Here is a 13,395-nt window from a genome sequence, read left to right on the forward strand (position 1 = left end):
CCTGGCTAAAGGGCTCACTCCTCTGCACTTCTCATTGCAACCCAGAGAGAAATAATCTGTGTATTTGCTAATTTTTCTAAATGACTTGTTTACTGCTGTACACAGCACTGGTTGATTGTTTTACTCCAAAGCCATCAGCAACAGTAAAGTTAGGGGGGTGTAAAAAGACCAATGCCTATGAGAACTGGCCCACAATAATGCTGGATGATGGGGAAACAAGGCTGTCGTCAGCTGTCTGTGGTCTGCTGTGAGGGGCGTGATTTACTGTAGTGCCACCATCGAAGTGAGGTGTTGCTGTCTGGGAAGGGTGTCACATGGACCTCTGTCTTTCAGCCTCTCTCTAGAGACAGGACACATGGAGCTGAAATGGTGAATTTCCATCCTTAATTTGATATGTTTCCGTTTGGCGGTTCCCTCACACTCATGTCATCTGCAGCACCTACAGAACTCTCGTTTCATTTCTCTGGTCTCCATACACAGCATCCCTCCAGTTTCTGACACATCTTCTTGCCCTTCTTGCTCTTGTTGGAGATAGTCCTTTGGATGTCGTGCCTGGCTGCCTGTACCTTGTGCAGGGAAATAAGGAGCAAAACAATAAAATAAAATAAAATGGTATAAAATAAAATAATTAAAACCAACACTAAATGCTACTTAGGATAACCCATATGAGCATCCCACTTCTCCCATGCCAGGTCACCCTTGTGTTGTCTCCCATTTGGCTGAGTGATGCTAAGAAATCCAGAGTAAAGTCCAGGAGTGATGGCCAGGGAGCATCAGGGTGTAACCCAAAGATTGAGGATGATGGCAGTCTTGGGTTAGGGATGACTCTTCCAAATTGCTTTCTTCTCTTGCTGCAGCAATTCCACCCCTACCAACAGACCCAGTAAACTGGTTTATACTGCAGTGCCATCTGCTATAACAACTGGCTTCATATTCAGCTCTTCGTGGTGTGAATGTAGGATACTGAGAGTGATAGGGAGCAGCCCCACAGAGAAGGACTTGGGGGTGATGGTGGGTGGGAAGCTCGACATGAGCCGACAATGTGTGCTCGCAGCCAACTGTGTCCTGGGCTGCATCAAAGGGAGCGTGGCAGCAGGTTGAGGGGGTGATTCTGCCCCTCTGCTCCACTCTCATGGGAACCCCCCCAAGCAGTGTTGCGTCCAGTTCTGGAGTCCCCAACATAAGGAGGACATGGAACTGTTGAACGGGTCCAGAGGAGGCCACAAAGATGACTGAGGGACTGGAGCACCTCTCCTGTGAAGACAGGCTGAGAGAGTTGGGCTTGTTCAGCCTGGAGAAGAGAAGGCTCTGGGGAGATCTTATAGCAGCTTCCAGTCCCTGAAGGGACCTGCAAGAAAGCTGGGGAGGGAGTTTTTAGAAGGGCCTGGAGTGATAGGATGAAGGGGAAGGGTTTTAAATTGGAAGGGGGGAGAGTTAGATTGGACATTAGGAAGAAATTCTTCCCTCTGAGGGTGGTGAGGCCCTGGCACAGGGTGCCCAGGGAGGTGGTGGCTGCCCCCTCCCTGGAGGTGCTCAAGGCCGGGTTGGATGAGGCCTTGAGCAGCCTGGTCTGGTGAGAGGTGTCCCTGCCCATGGCAGGGGGTTGGAGCTTGATGATCTTTAAGGTTCCTTCCATCCCAAACTACTCTGTGATTCTGTGATGTCTTATCTCTAGAGAGTCCCAAAGTGCTCCCCAGGAGCACGTAGCCAGTCATAGTGTGATGGAAGGAAGATGTCCATTGTGGAAAGCTGGGAAGAAATAAAATGTGAGAGGTGTGCAGGGTGTGTGGGTGACAGAGGTCTTGTGCCAGAGCAGAGAAAAAGACACTAAAGGGATTTGCTCGGCCCCAAGCTGCACATTCCTTAAAATTGTCTTGGTAGGGCAAAAGGTGACAGGTGACTGCAGATCAGATGCAAAGTGATATGTGAAATTAAATAATCTAACATTTCCTTTCTGATAGTGGAGGATTTTGACTTTCTCCAAGCACAGTTTCTTCTTCCAGCCAAAATAATGGGATGCATTCACACAGATTCGTGACATAGTCTGGTTGCTAAACCATGACTTTTTGTGATGCTTTCAAGGCTTGAATAGCCCTGGCTGGAGGCAGACCCAGATATGGAGCACAGAAGACTCGTTGGTAGCTACCCTGATGTGAAATAAAGGGGTCAATTGTATTAATATCTAATATATTATCAAGATATATCACAGAATCATAGAATATAATACATAGCAATGATACATTGGATAATACTTGGGTATTGTTGAATAATATGGATATAATATGGATATTTTATTGATCGTTTTAGCATATCAATATGATACATGGTTGATGAAACAACTTTGCCCAGCACTGGTCCTGTCCCCTCCACAATCAGATGTTTTCCACCGGTTATTTCTAAGTAATTTACCATTCATTTAAAATTTAAACTTTTTAAAAAAAAAAACAAAAACAAAAACAAAAAAACCAAAACCCCAACACCCACTTTAATAAAGCACTTGCTCCAGAGCTGGATTTGTGTCTCTCTAGCACCTTTCAGACTAATCTGATCCCCGGACGTAAGGAGCTCGTCTCGCTGGGCACTGGCGAGCTGGGGAATTATTGTGCCGGGGTGTGATAAATCAGGATCAACGTGATCCCCCCGCAGCGCTGCTGGCGCCTGGGGCCGGATCGCTCGTCCCCCCCCCTCCCTCTCCCCCCCCACCTCCCCCCCCCCCCATCTGCTCCCAGCAGATGCTCCTGTTTTGTAGGGACTTGTTTGTCCCTTTCTCTCGGGACTGCGGTGGCAGCGGCTCAGCCCCACCGGAGGATCTCATAAATTGATGCATTAACCCACTGAGCCACCCAAACTGCATCCTATAGACAGCATCCCTATATTCTGCTGGACCTTAAAGTGAGCAGCAAAGGTTTTCCCTTGGAACAGGCAACAAACTGAGCAAACTGCCTTTTTAACCTGGCTCCTCCTATATTTTCAGCTGTTGACAAGGTGCTCGTGCTCAGGGGTTGCACATGTTCACAGTTTGTCTCAGGGGGCTTGTTTTGGTCCCAAAACAGATGCCAGTGCCACAGCACAGGAATGTTGTCACGTCAACCCCCTCTCTGCTCCTTTGCAGAGCATCCCCCGGCTGGCCTTGCACCATTTTGGGCTCTGAAGGGGTCTTGTCAGGAAGACACTGGTTTGAATTTATCCCTCACTCCTTGTTTTGAGCCCAAATCTTGGCTGACTCTTGAGTTTGGGTGCTGCAAACCTTTCAGGATGCTGAAGGGACATGTGTAAAGGGTGAGAGGCATGGGGTAGGCAGCTGGTCAACCTTGGGGAGATGCTGCCATGTAGAGGCTCAGCGCTGGGGCAGGGGTGTCATTTGGGTTAAATCTTCTTCTTACAGAGTTTTGTTTGGTGCTTGGAACAATTTTGGGGCTGTGCAAGCCCTTGAGATCGACCTGGCTTAATCGTTCCCGGAGGGGCTTGGGTGGATACAGGAACATCTTGGTTGGACACACACAGGGTTTCTTCCCCCCCTCTAGAAACACCATCTTCATTAATAAATCGAAAGCCATAGCTTCAAAGCCACATTTTTGCTCCCATAGCTTCACTCACTGGCATGTCCAGGCTGTGGTGCTGCTTCTTTTCTTTCTCTTCTTTTTTTTTTTTTCTTCTTTGGTGTTAAGCAAACCCTTGGCATGTAACATAAGTTGGAGTATTCCTCCCTCGAAGCGGCCGTGCTCTTTATAGCAGAGCGGTGTCTGCATCTGAGCTATGCAGCGCCAAGGGTATTATTAGAGTGGGCATCACTGGGGCTGTAACCGTACACTGCTCCCCTTAGCAACCGCGGCCAACAGCACATCAAACAGAAGGCTGATACCTTCTTTTAATATAAAAAAATAACCCACCCACTCCCCCCCACCCCCCCACCCCCTGAACCCCACCAGCCCACCGCATCCTGACGCAGAGCAGCAGAGCCCGCCGCTGAGCGCGCCCCGGCCGGCAGCCAGGCTCATCCCTGTGCTGATGGGAGAGGGGCCATTTCTGTGGCATACCCCTTTGAATCACAGAATCACAAGGTTGGGGAAAGACCTTTGAAGATCATCAAGTCCCACCATTCCCATCCTAAGCTAAACCATGTCCCTAAGTACCTCATCTACCCATTTTTTGAACACACCCAGGGCTGGGGACTCAGCCCCCTCCCTGGGCAGCCTGTGCCACAGCCCCACAACTCTGCCAGGGAAGAACTTTGCCCTCCCAGCTGAGCTGACCCTGCCCTGGGGCAGCTTGAGCCCATTGCCCCTTGTCCCATCTCCAGTCCCCTGGCTGAAGAGACCATCACCCACCTCTCTTCACCCTCCTGGCAGGTCAGTGTAGGCAGTGATAAGGTCTCCCCTCAGCGTCCTCTTCTCCAGGCTCAACACCCCCAGCTCCCTCAGCTGCTCCTCAGAGGATTTGCCCTCCAGCCCCTTCCCCAGCCTGGTTGCCCTTCTCTAGACTCGCTCCAGGACCTCAATGTCCTTCTGATGGTGAGGAGCCCAGAACTGGACCCAGCACTCCAGGTGCGGCCTCACCAATACCCTGGGATGTACCCCATAGCATAATCTGTGGCATACCCTATAGCATACCCTCTGGCATACCCTACAGCACACCCTGCTTGTATCCTGTTGCGTGCCCTGATGGGTACCCTGTTGCACAACCTGATGCACACCCCATGGCTTATCCTATGGCCACTCAGCGTTTCTCCATGGTCTTAGTTTAGCCTCTTTGTGGCCCTGAAATGTCCCCTTCTTGGTTCAGGGCTCTGCCTTGCTCTGTTTGTAGAGACTTGAGTCTAATCCTGTGGTTTTTGGCAGAGGGTTTTGGTAGACTTGGCTGGGTTTGGTAGAATTGGCTGGGTTTTGCTAGACTTGGCTGGGTTTGAGATGGTCGGGGTGGCCACTTCTGGAGGGGGCTCAACAAGGACGCTGACCACAAATGCATTGTTGGTCAGCCCAGGCAGAGAATGGATGAGGAAAATTGAGGTTGAATGGAAGAATTTAGGTTGAATCCCTTCTTGGGATGTAGATGTTGTGGCATTACTGGAGAATTGATTGACTCCCTTTGGTGAATTAGGGTGCAAAGGGAAGGGTTTACCATGCCGATCATGATAATTTGGGAGGAATGAGGTGAAATCCCTCCTCTCCCATCAGCTTCCTCTTTATTTGAGCAAACAGCCACCCAGTGAGAACGACCCTTTCTGCAGCGTAGAGGTTGTGAGGATAAAGACACTGAGGAGATGCCACAGCAATCATGATGTGGAAGTAATACACACAGTTAATGTTGAAAGGCAGAATTTTTTCCCCTTTAACATGCTTAAGGTCTGGGTCTTTGGTAAAGAGCAGTTTGGGGGGTTGACATAGGTGGAGGCAGGAGGACCTCAGCATGGCTGGAAAGCATCTGACCTGTATGCTGTGTCCAGCATCGACTGCAAAACCCCTCAGCCTTCTTTTTGTGGCTGTTTTTAATATAGTTTAATTACAGATGGTCCAGTTCATGCACAGAAAACACTGTGGTACCGCATGTCTCGGAAAATAAATTGCCCAGGAGACATCAGGGAAGCTGCTTCTCTGAAAGCTGGAGTAGGGGTTGTGGGGAAAGGTCCCAAGGTCTGTGGAACAAACCCTAAAGCCATAAAGTCTGTGTCCCACGTGCTTTGGTGGTGAAGGTCTGCATGCTCAGCTCCACGGAGCAGCACCACATCCACCTCTGGTCTGTGCAGAGCCCAGCGCCGCTGCCTTCAGTTTCTCTTCAGAAACATCTGATAAACTCTTCCCAAGGTGAGGTGATGATTCAGTGGGGAAAAACCTTCCCCATGCCTTCCTAGCTGCTCCCCACTGCTCTTCTGGGAGGATGTAGGACATCCCTGTGTTGGTGTGTCTGTGGGCTCTGCTGACCCTGCAAGAGCCCAGCCCAGGCAGAGAAATAACCAGTTAACCCTGCCTTTGAACCAGCAGCCTGGCTTGGGGGTTTGCAGCAACTTGCAGGGCTGAGAAACCTTTTTCCTTACATTTCTGTGCTGATGTTGACAGCGCTGCCCTGGTTTTGTAAACCGCTGTGGGACTTGCCAGCGAGGGCTGCCTGCTAAATGCAGCCTGGCAGAGGGGATTTATCTTCTCTACACCCTGGGAATTCAAAGGCAATTCTGAGTTCAGGCACATGCTTGTGTGCGTAGTGTGTGTAACAGGCTCGGAGTTGGACAGGGAGCGCAGCCCCATGGGTGCTGCAAGGAGCATCCCCAGCTGCCTGCATCCTCCCCTTCTCAAGCATGGATAAAAGGAGGAAAGGGGAGGAGATGGGTTCCCTCTCGCTCGTCCCCTGGTTGTGTCTCTGAATCATAGAATCATAGAATTGTAGGGGTTGGAAGGGACCTCCAGAGATCATCAGGTCCAACCCCCCTGCCAAAGCAGCTCCCTAGGACATGTCACTCAGATAGGCGTCCAGATGGGGCTGGAATCTCTCCAGAGAAGGAGACTCCACACCCCCTGGGCAGCCTGTCCCAGGGCTCCCTCACCCTCACTGGGAAAAGTTTTTCCACATGTTGGTGTGGAACTTCCTATGCTCCAACTTGCAGCCATTGCCCCTTGTCCTATCCCCACAGACCACTGAAAAGGGGCTGGCTGATTCCCCCTGCATCCCCTGCTTCAGATAATTATAAACTTTAATTAGGTCCCCCCTTAGTCTTCTCTTCTCAAGGCTGAACAGTCCCAACTTACTCAGCCTTTCCTCATCGAGGAGATGCTCCAGGCCCTTAATCATCTTCGTAGCCCTTCTCTGGACTCTCTCCAGGAGATCCCTGTCCTTTTTATACCAAGGAGCCCAGAACTGGCCACAACACTCCAGGTGGGGCCTGACCAGGGCAGAGCAGAGGGGGAGGATCCCCTCCTGTGACCTGTTGCCCACACTCCTCCTGATGCCCCCAGGATCCCATTGTCTCTCTCAGCCCCCAGGGCACGCTGCTGGCTCATGGCCACCCTGTCACCCACCAGGACCCCCAGGTCCTTCTCCACTGAGCTCTTCTCCAGCAGGTCATCCCCAGCCTGTACTGATACAAATGGTTGTTCCTCCCCAGGTGCAAGACTCTCCACTTGCTTTTGTTGACCCTCATCTGGTTTCTCACTGCCCAGCTCTCCAGCCTGTCCAGGTCTCACTGGATGGCAGCGCAGTGAAGATGCTCCTTAATTCTTAACAGCATGTGGCGGGGCGGGGGGGGGGGGGTGGGGAAGGGGTATTATTATTGTTTTGTTTTTAATAACTCTACTTTTTTACTATTATACTATTAATATTTTTTTTTTTTGGTCTTACTTTACGTAGCCAAACATAACCCCTGCAAGCACCAGCAGCAGGCAGGAGAGGGAGCCAGGGGAGCGGGCTGGCGCCCTGCCTGCCCGGGCAGGTGAAGGGCAGAGCCGGGCATCAACGAGAAGCTGGCCCCGAGTCCGGCCAGGCCCTCGCCGCCCGCCTGTAGTAATAACGCTCTCGGGAGCCGCTGGCAGACAGGCCCCGCGCGGGCCCGCCGGTTATTGGAGAGCCCCGGATTGAATGTCGAGCTGCGTGCTTTAAACTTGCCGCTTTTCCCAAGCAGAGAGAGAGAGAGAGAGAGAGCCCTGAGAGCCTCCCAGCTCCGTCACAGCTTTTCCATGACACAGGGAACGTGGCGGGGGCAAGGGAGCGCTGGGCATGGCCTCCGTGGAGGCTGGTGGTGAGAAGGGCCTTCCAGTCCCTGGAGGGGCCTACAAGGAAGCCGGGGAGGGGCTTTTTAGAAGGGCCTGGAGTGATAGGATGAGGGGAGATGGTTTTAAATTGGAAGCAGGGAAATTCAGGCTGGATATTATGAAGAAATGCTTCCCTGTGGGAGTGGTGAGGCCCTGGCACAGGGTGCCCAGGGAGGTGGTGGCTGCCCCCTCCCTGGAGGTGCTCAAGGCCGGGTTGGATGGGGCCTTGAGCAGCCTGGTCTGGTGAGAGGTGTCCCTGCCCACGGCAGGGGGTTGGAGCTTGATGATCTTTAAGGTCCCTCCCAACCCCAACTATTCTATGGTTCTATGTTTTTTAAGCCAAGATCCGGGGTTTTAATGGAGTGCAAAGTAAAAAATAAAGGTGCTGATGGGAAGGAAGGGGTGGGCACAGGACCTGTGCCCCACAAGCACTGGGAGCCCTCTGAGCTGGGAACACTTGAGGAGGACCCCGAATTAAATCAGGGTTGCACTGTGCATCAGTCCTCACTCAGCCCACGCCCAGGGTTTGATTTTGGGGCTCGCAGCACCTTGAGGAGTTGCCTTGCAGCTGGATGTGGCCATAAGGCCACCACCATAGCAGTAGGCATCACGGGGGGCACTAGGGGGTCATCCGCGCTGCCCTGCCTCCAATGCAGCCACACTTACAGTTCTGTGCAGAGAAGGTGTTGCAGGGCATTGGACAGTTGAGAGGTTGATGAGAAGCAGGACTAAGTTTAAAAAAAACCCAAGCCCAACCACCAAACCTTAGGTGTATTTGGCGTATTTGACTGGAACTCGGTGTGCTGGTAAGATTTTTATATTGCAGTGCTCAGGTGTGTTGTGAAAAAGAAATAGCCATTATCTTTACTTTGTAAACAAGCTGTGTGTGGTTTCTCCTGGCTCCTTTTCACCCTAGAGAAGCCAAGCTAGCAAGGCTGGGATCAGCCCCTGCTCTGGCGTGCAGTGCAGCCTCAGAGGTGGTACTTGTTCTCCTGTCGTCTCCACTGACCGGTGATGCCAGAGCTCGTCCATCTGGAGCGATGTCAGGAGCATCCATGGCAGAGCTGCTGGCTAACAGTACGGCCAAGTTCAGAGCAGGGGGGCTTTGGGTGGTGGGACCAGCCGTACAGCCCGTGTGAGGGCTGGGCTGCGGAGCCAACGCGAAGCAGAGGCTCTGCCGGGCTCTAGGTGGAGACTGCAGACTGTGCATCCTGCCTGCATCCTGCCCGCATCCTGCCTGCAGCCCGTCCTGGAGCTCTGGGTTGGATCCAGGCAGCAGGTTACCGGTGTGGTGAGCTCCCAGCTGATCCCATTGCTGGTGGGTGAGAGTCCGGGAGGGAGCATGCGGGGACCCCCAGGGGCTTTGATGGGCTTTGATAGGCAGGAAAAAAAGGGAAAAAAAAGAAAAAGTGCCTCAAAATCCCTTGACAGAGAGGTGAAGAGATGCCTAAGGACCCCCACCTGCCCTCCACACTGAAGCCAGGGCTGGGGGGGGGGAACCACTTTAGCGTTGAGAGTCCCACAGACCGGGCTGGACCGGCATCAGCTCCGTCTCTCTGTTTTCACCTGACGGGCTGGAACCCAACCCCAGGATGCAGGAGCGTGTTCCTGCCAGCCCAGCGACTCAGCCGGCCTAAGGCACCCTCCTGCCACACCATCTGCTCCTGCACAAAGCCAGCTCAGGCGGCCGCAGCCGCCCCGAGGTGGGGATTTCAGGATGCTGCAGGGTTGGAAGATACCTGCTGCCGGTACCCACAGCCGCCCTGCCAATCCCAGCCCTGCTCTTAGCTAGTTCCCTTCACCTCAGGGGACAGGGTTTTCAGGGGATCGTTGGGCCACTCCTGTGATGAGTGACCCTGCCCAAGACCCATCCAGCAAACCCCCCATGTCCCCCAGTGACTTTGCTAGGGAATGAATCATCTTTCTGACAGAGAAGCACGCTGGAGAACCAGGTGCCAAGGACGTCACCTCCTGAGCCAAGGCCAGAGCAGACGCAGGCGCCTGCGTCAGCCCAGACCTGGGGTTTGGGTAGAAGGACATTGGAGAGGGCAGCACATCTTTTTCTTTCATGGGAAGGGGCGAGGGGGAGCAGGGGGGAACGGGATGGACTGTGCTTTGCCCATCCTTGGCATCACTTGGCCACATGTGCACAGGATACAGGGATTGCTCTTGCTCTCTCCAGCAGCAAGTCTCTTCTGTTTCGAGGATTTCTAGCTGAGCTGCAAGGATTTTCCCCAAATTCTGTTTCTAACCAAGTGGGCTCATTTGATGTGCTCCAGCAGATTTTGGTCACAGCCATCCCACTGCAGTGTCACCCCAGAGGGATTGGTCCCATGGGACCAACAGCATGGGTGTGACAGTGTGGACACCCACAGCATCCCCTAGGCCAGACTTAGGCTCGGGTTTTTTCACTGCTGAATCTTTTTGTGTGTACCTACCTGTCAAGACACGGATTCGGAGGATCAGTGCTGCCAGGGAGTCCACATCCCCTTCACCTCCCCCATGACAGTTCTGCACAGCCTCATCCTTCCCTGCTGCTGGCATCTGGGCAAGCAAAACGGTGGTGGGAAGTGGCTTTGGTGGGACAGGTCCTGGGGAGCGGAGGCACCCAGGGATGTGCAGCAGTTGAGGAATCCAGATGCATGAGAAATTACATCAGGTCCCTGTCCCGTGCTGGGACAGGCTGATGCCTGTCTGAAACATGGCATTGGAGTCCTGGGCACAGGAGTGAGTGGTGCATGGCAGGGTGATGCCACCCCATCACAGCATGTCCTCTGGCCTCACCAGCAACGCTGCCACCCATGGGTTTTGCACCATGGTGGTTCCGCTCCCTCACTGAGCATCCAAACCCAATGCTTCCTTTGACGTCCCCACTGATAAATCCCTCCACTTTTCTTTATTTTTCTTCTTTGTTTGGGTTTTTTTTTCTAATTATTATTGTTCTACGTACTACTTTTTTTAATAAAGAGGGGCCAGAAGGAGCATCTCTAAGCAGCGCTGGGAACCCAAACCCAGCGATACCACCTCCAGCCCAGGAGTAACAGAAACGGGAAGCAAAGCCAAGAGAAAAGCATGCACCAGCTAAGGAAACTGTGTGATGCTGGAAAACCAAACTCTTTCAATTTCTGCTTTACTAATAAGGTGTGCTTCCTTAAGCCTCTTTAATATTCCAGCACCTGGTGCCCAGTGGTCCCACAGGTGATGGTCATGGATAGCTGTTCTTCCAGTAAGCTGCAGAAAATAGCCAATGGCATCCTGGCTTGTGTAAGAAATAGTGTGGCCAGTAGGTCTGGGAGGGGATTGTGCCCCTGGACTGGGCACTGGGGAGGCTGCACCTCAAATGCTGGGTCCAGTTCTGGGCTCCTCACCATCAGAAGGACATTGAGGTCCTGGAGCGAGTCCAGAGAAGGGCAACCAGGCTGGGGAAGGGGCTGGAGGGCAAATCCTCTGAGGAGCAGCTGAGGGAGCTGGGGGTGTTGAGCCTGGAGAAGAGGAGGCTGAGGGGAGACCTTCTCCCCACCTCCCCTGCCCTGCCAGGAGGGTGCAGAGAGGTGGGCGATGGTCTCTCCAGCCAGGGGAGATGGGACAAGGGGCAATGGGCTCAAGCTGCCCCAGGGCAGGGTCAGTTCAGCTGGGAGGGAAATGTTCTTCCCTGGCAGAGTTGTCAGGGCCTGGCACAGGCTGCCCAGGGAGGGGGCTGAGTCCCCACCCCTGGGTGTGTTTAACAGAGGGGAGATGAGGTGCTCAGGGATCTGGTTTAGCACAGGACAGGAACGGTTGGACTTGGTGATCTTAAAGGTCTTTTCCAACCCTGTGATTCTGTGAAAACGCCATGGCAACAATAAACATCCCATTAGAGAAAGTTTGGAGGGATTGAGGGGGTTTTACAGTTTTCTGCCTGCTTTCTGACGCTCTTTTCTGTAATCTCAGCTTTTCTGGCATGGATGAGCAGCTCTGGAGGCATTGTAGGGTGCTCCGTACATGCATGCTTCAGGGGATGAGCAGAGAAGATTAATGCATCTTTTATATTAATTTTTTAAAAAAAAAATAGCCAAATACAACATTTGCTAGAGCAGAAGGTCCCTGGCTTCGTAGGATTTGTAAATATTAGCCTCTGAGAAAGATTTTTCCTGAGGTCTTTTGCGTAAATAAACTGCTTTTTCTAGCAGACTGGTACTTCACCTCCAAGACCCAACTTTGGTGGTCACTTGTCCCCCTCCATCACAGGGGGCCTAGAGCTGCCTTTCCAGTAAGGAGCTCTGGCACCAGTACCAGACACCCATCGGATGCTTGGCCACGGCGATGGGAGGGACGGGGTGAAAAGCAGTCGGAGGAGATAAGAGGGTTGTCAGCGCCCCTGCTTTCCAGCATGTTTGCTCAGCAACGTTGAGTGCTGGGCCAGAGCCACCACCTCCCTGCAGACTAAACAGTTGCAATGTTTTCTCCCATGACCAAAAGAATTTAGAAAAGGGTCCCGGTATGAAACTTTACACGAACTCTGGGTGCCACGAATATCTCTGGCTGGGAGTCTGTTAACTCCTCCAGTTCCCTTCTCACCCCTGCAGTTCAATCTCTGGGCAGATGAAGGGAGAAGCCATCCCATGATGAATCTGGCTGGCTGCCTGCAGGACCCCCCTGTGCTCTCCCAGCCAGAGCATTTCCACGCATCCATCTTTCTTCTTTTTCTTGTGTGTGTGTGTGTGCTTTCTTTTAAAGGAGAAATCCAAGATCTCTTGTCCATAATGGAGCTCTGGAGTACTTTAGTTCAGGAAAGACGTGGTGCTGTTGGTCAAGTTCAGGAGCCACGAAGATGCTCAGAGGGCTGGAGGATTTCTCCTGTGACAACAGCCTGAGAGAGCTGGGTTTGTTCAGGCTGGAGAAGAGAAGGCTCTGGGGAGACGTTATTGAGGCCTTTTGATATTTAAAAAGGGATTATAAGAAAGATGAGACAAGACTTCATTAGCAGGGCCTGTAGTGATGGGACACTTGTGTCAGTAATAGTGTGGCCAGTAGGTCTGGGGAGGGGATTGTGCCCCTGGACTGGGCACTGGTGAGGCTGCACCTCGAGTGCTGGGTCCAGTTCTGGGCTCCTCACCATCAGAAGGACATTGAGGTCCTGGAGCGAGTGCAGAGAAGGGCAACCAGGCTGGGGAAGGGGCTGGAGGGCAAATCCTCTGAGGAGCAGCTGAGGGAGCTGGGGGTGTTGAGCCTGGAGAAGAGGAGGCTGAGGGGAGACCTTCTCCCCACCTCCCCTGCCCTGCCAGGAGGGTGCAGAGAGGTGGGCAATGGTCTCTTCAGCCAGGGGACAGGAGATGGGACAAGGGGCAATGGGCTCAAGCTGCCCCAGGGCAGGGTCAGCTCAGCTGGGAGGGAAAAGTTCTTCTCTGAAAGAGTTGTCAGGGCCTGGCACAGGCTGCCCAGGGAGGGGGCTGAGTCCCCAGCCCTGGGTGTGTTTAACAGAGGGGAGATGAGGTGCTCAGGGATCTGGTTTAGCACAGGACAGGAATGGTTGGAGTTGAGGATCTTAAAGGTTTTTTCCAACCTACTGATGCTGTGATTCTGTGACAAGAGCTCAAGGTTTTAAGCTAAAAGAGAAGATTCTGGCTAGATATTTTTTATAATGGAAGTAGTCAGACACTGGCATAGGTTGTCCAGGGAG

The 13,395-nt window shown here is 52.7% G+C and overlaps 1 protein-coding gene across 2 annotated transcripts in view; it reads left to right on the forward strand.

Annotated features, from left to right (window-relative positions):
• Positions 1 to 13,395, forward strand: part of CTIF (cap binding complex dependent translation initiation factor) — a gene marked incomplete at both ends in the record, with an annotated part of 131,305 nt that overhangs the window by 90,108 nt on the left and 27,802 nt on the right. The window lies entirely within an intron of this gene.

This window comes from Gallinula chloropus, assembly GCF_964237585.1.
Source record: "Gallinula chloropus genome assembly, chromosome: Z".
NCBI classification, from domain to species: Eukaryota; Metazoa; Chordata; class Aves; order Gruiformes; family Rallidae; genus Gallinula; species Gallinula chloropus.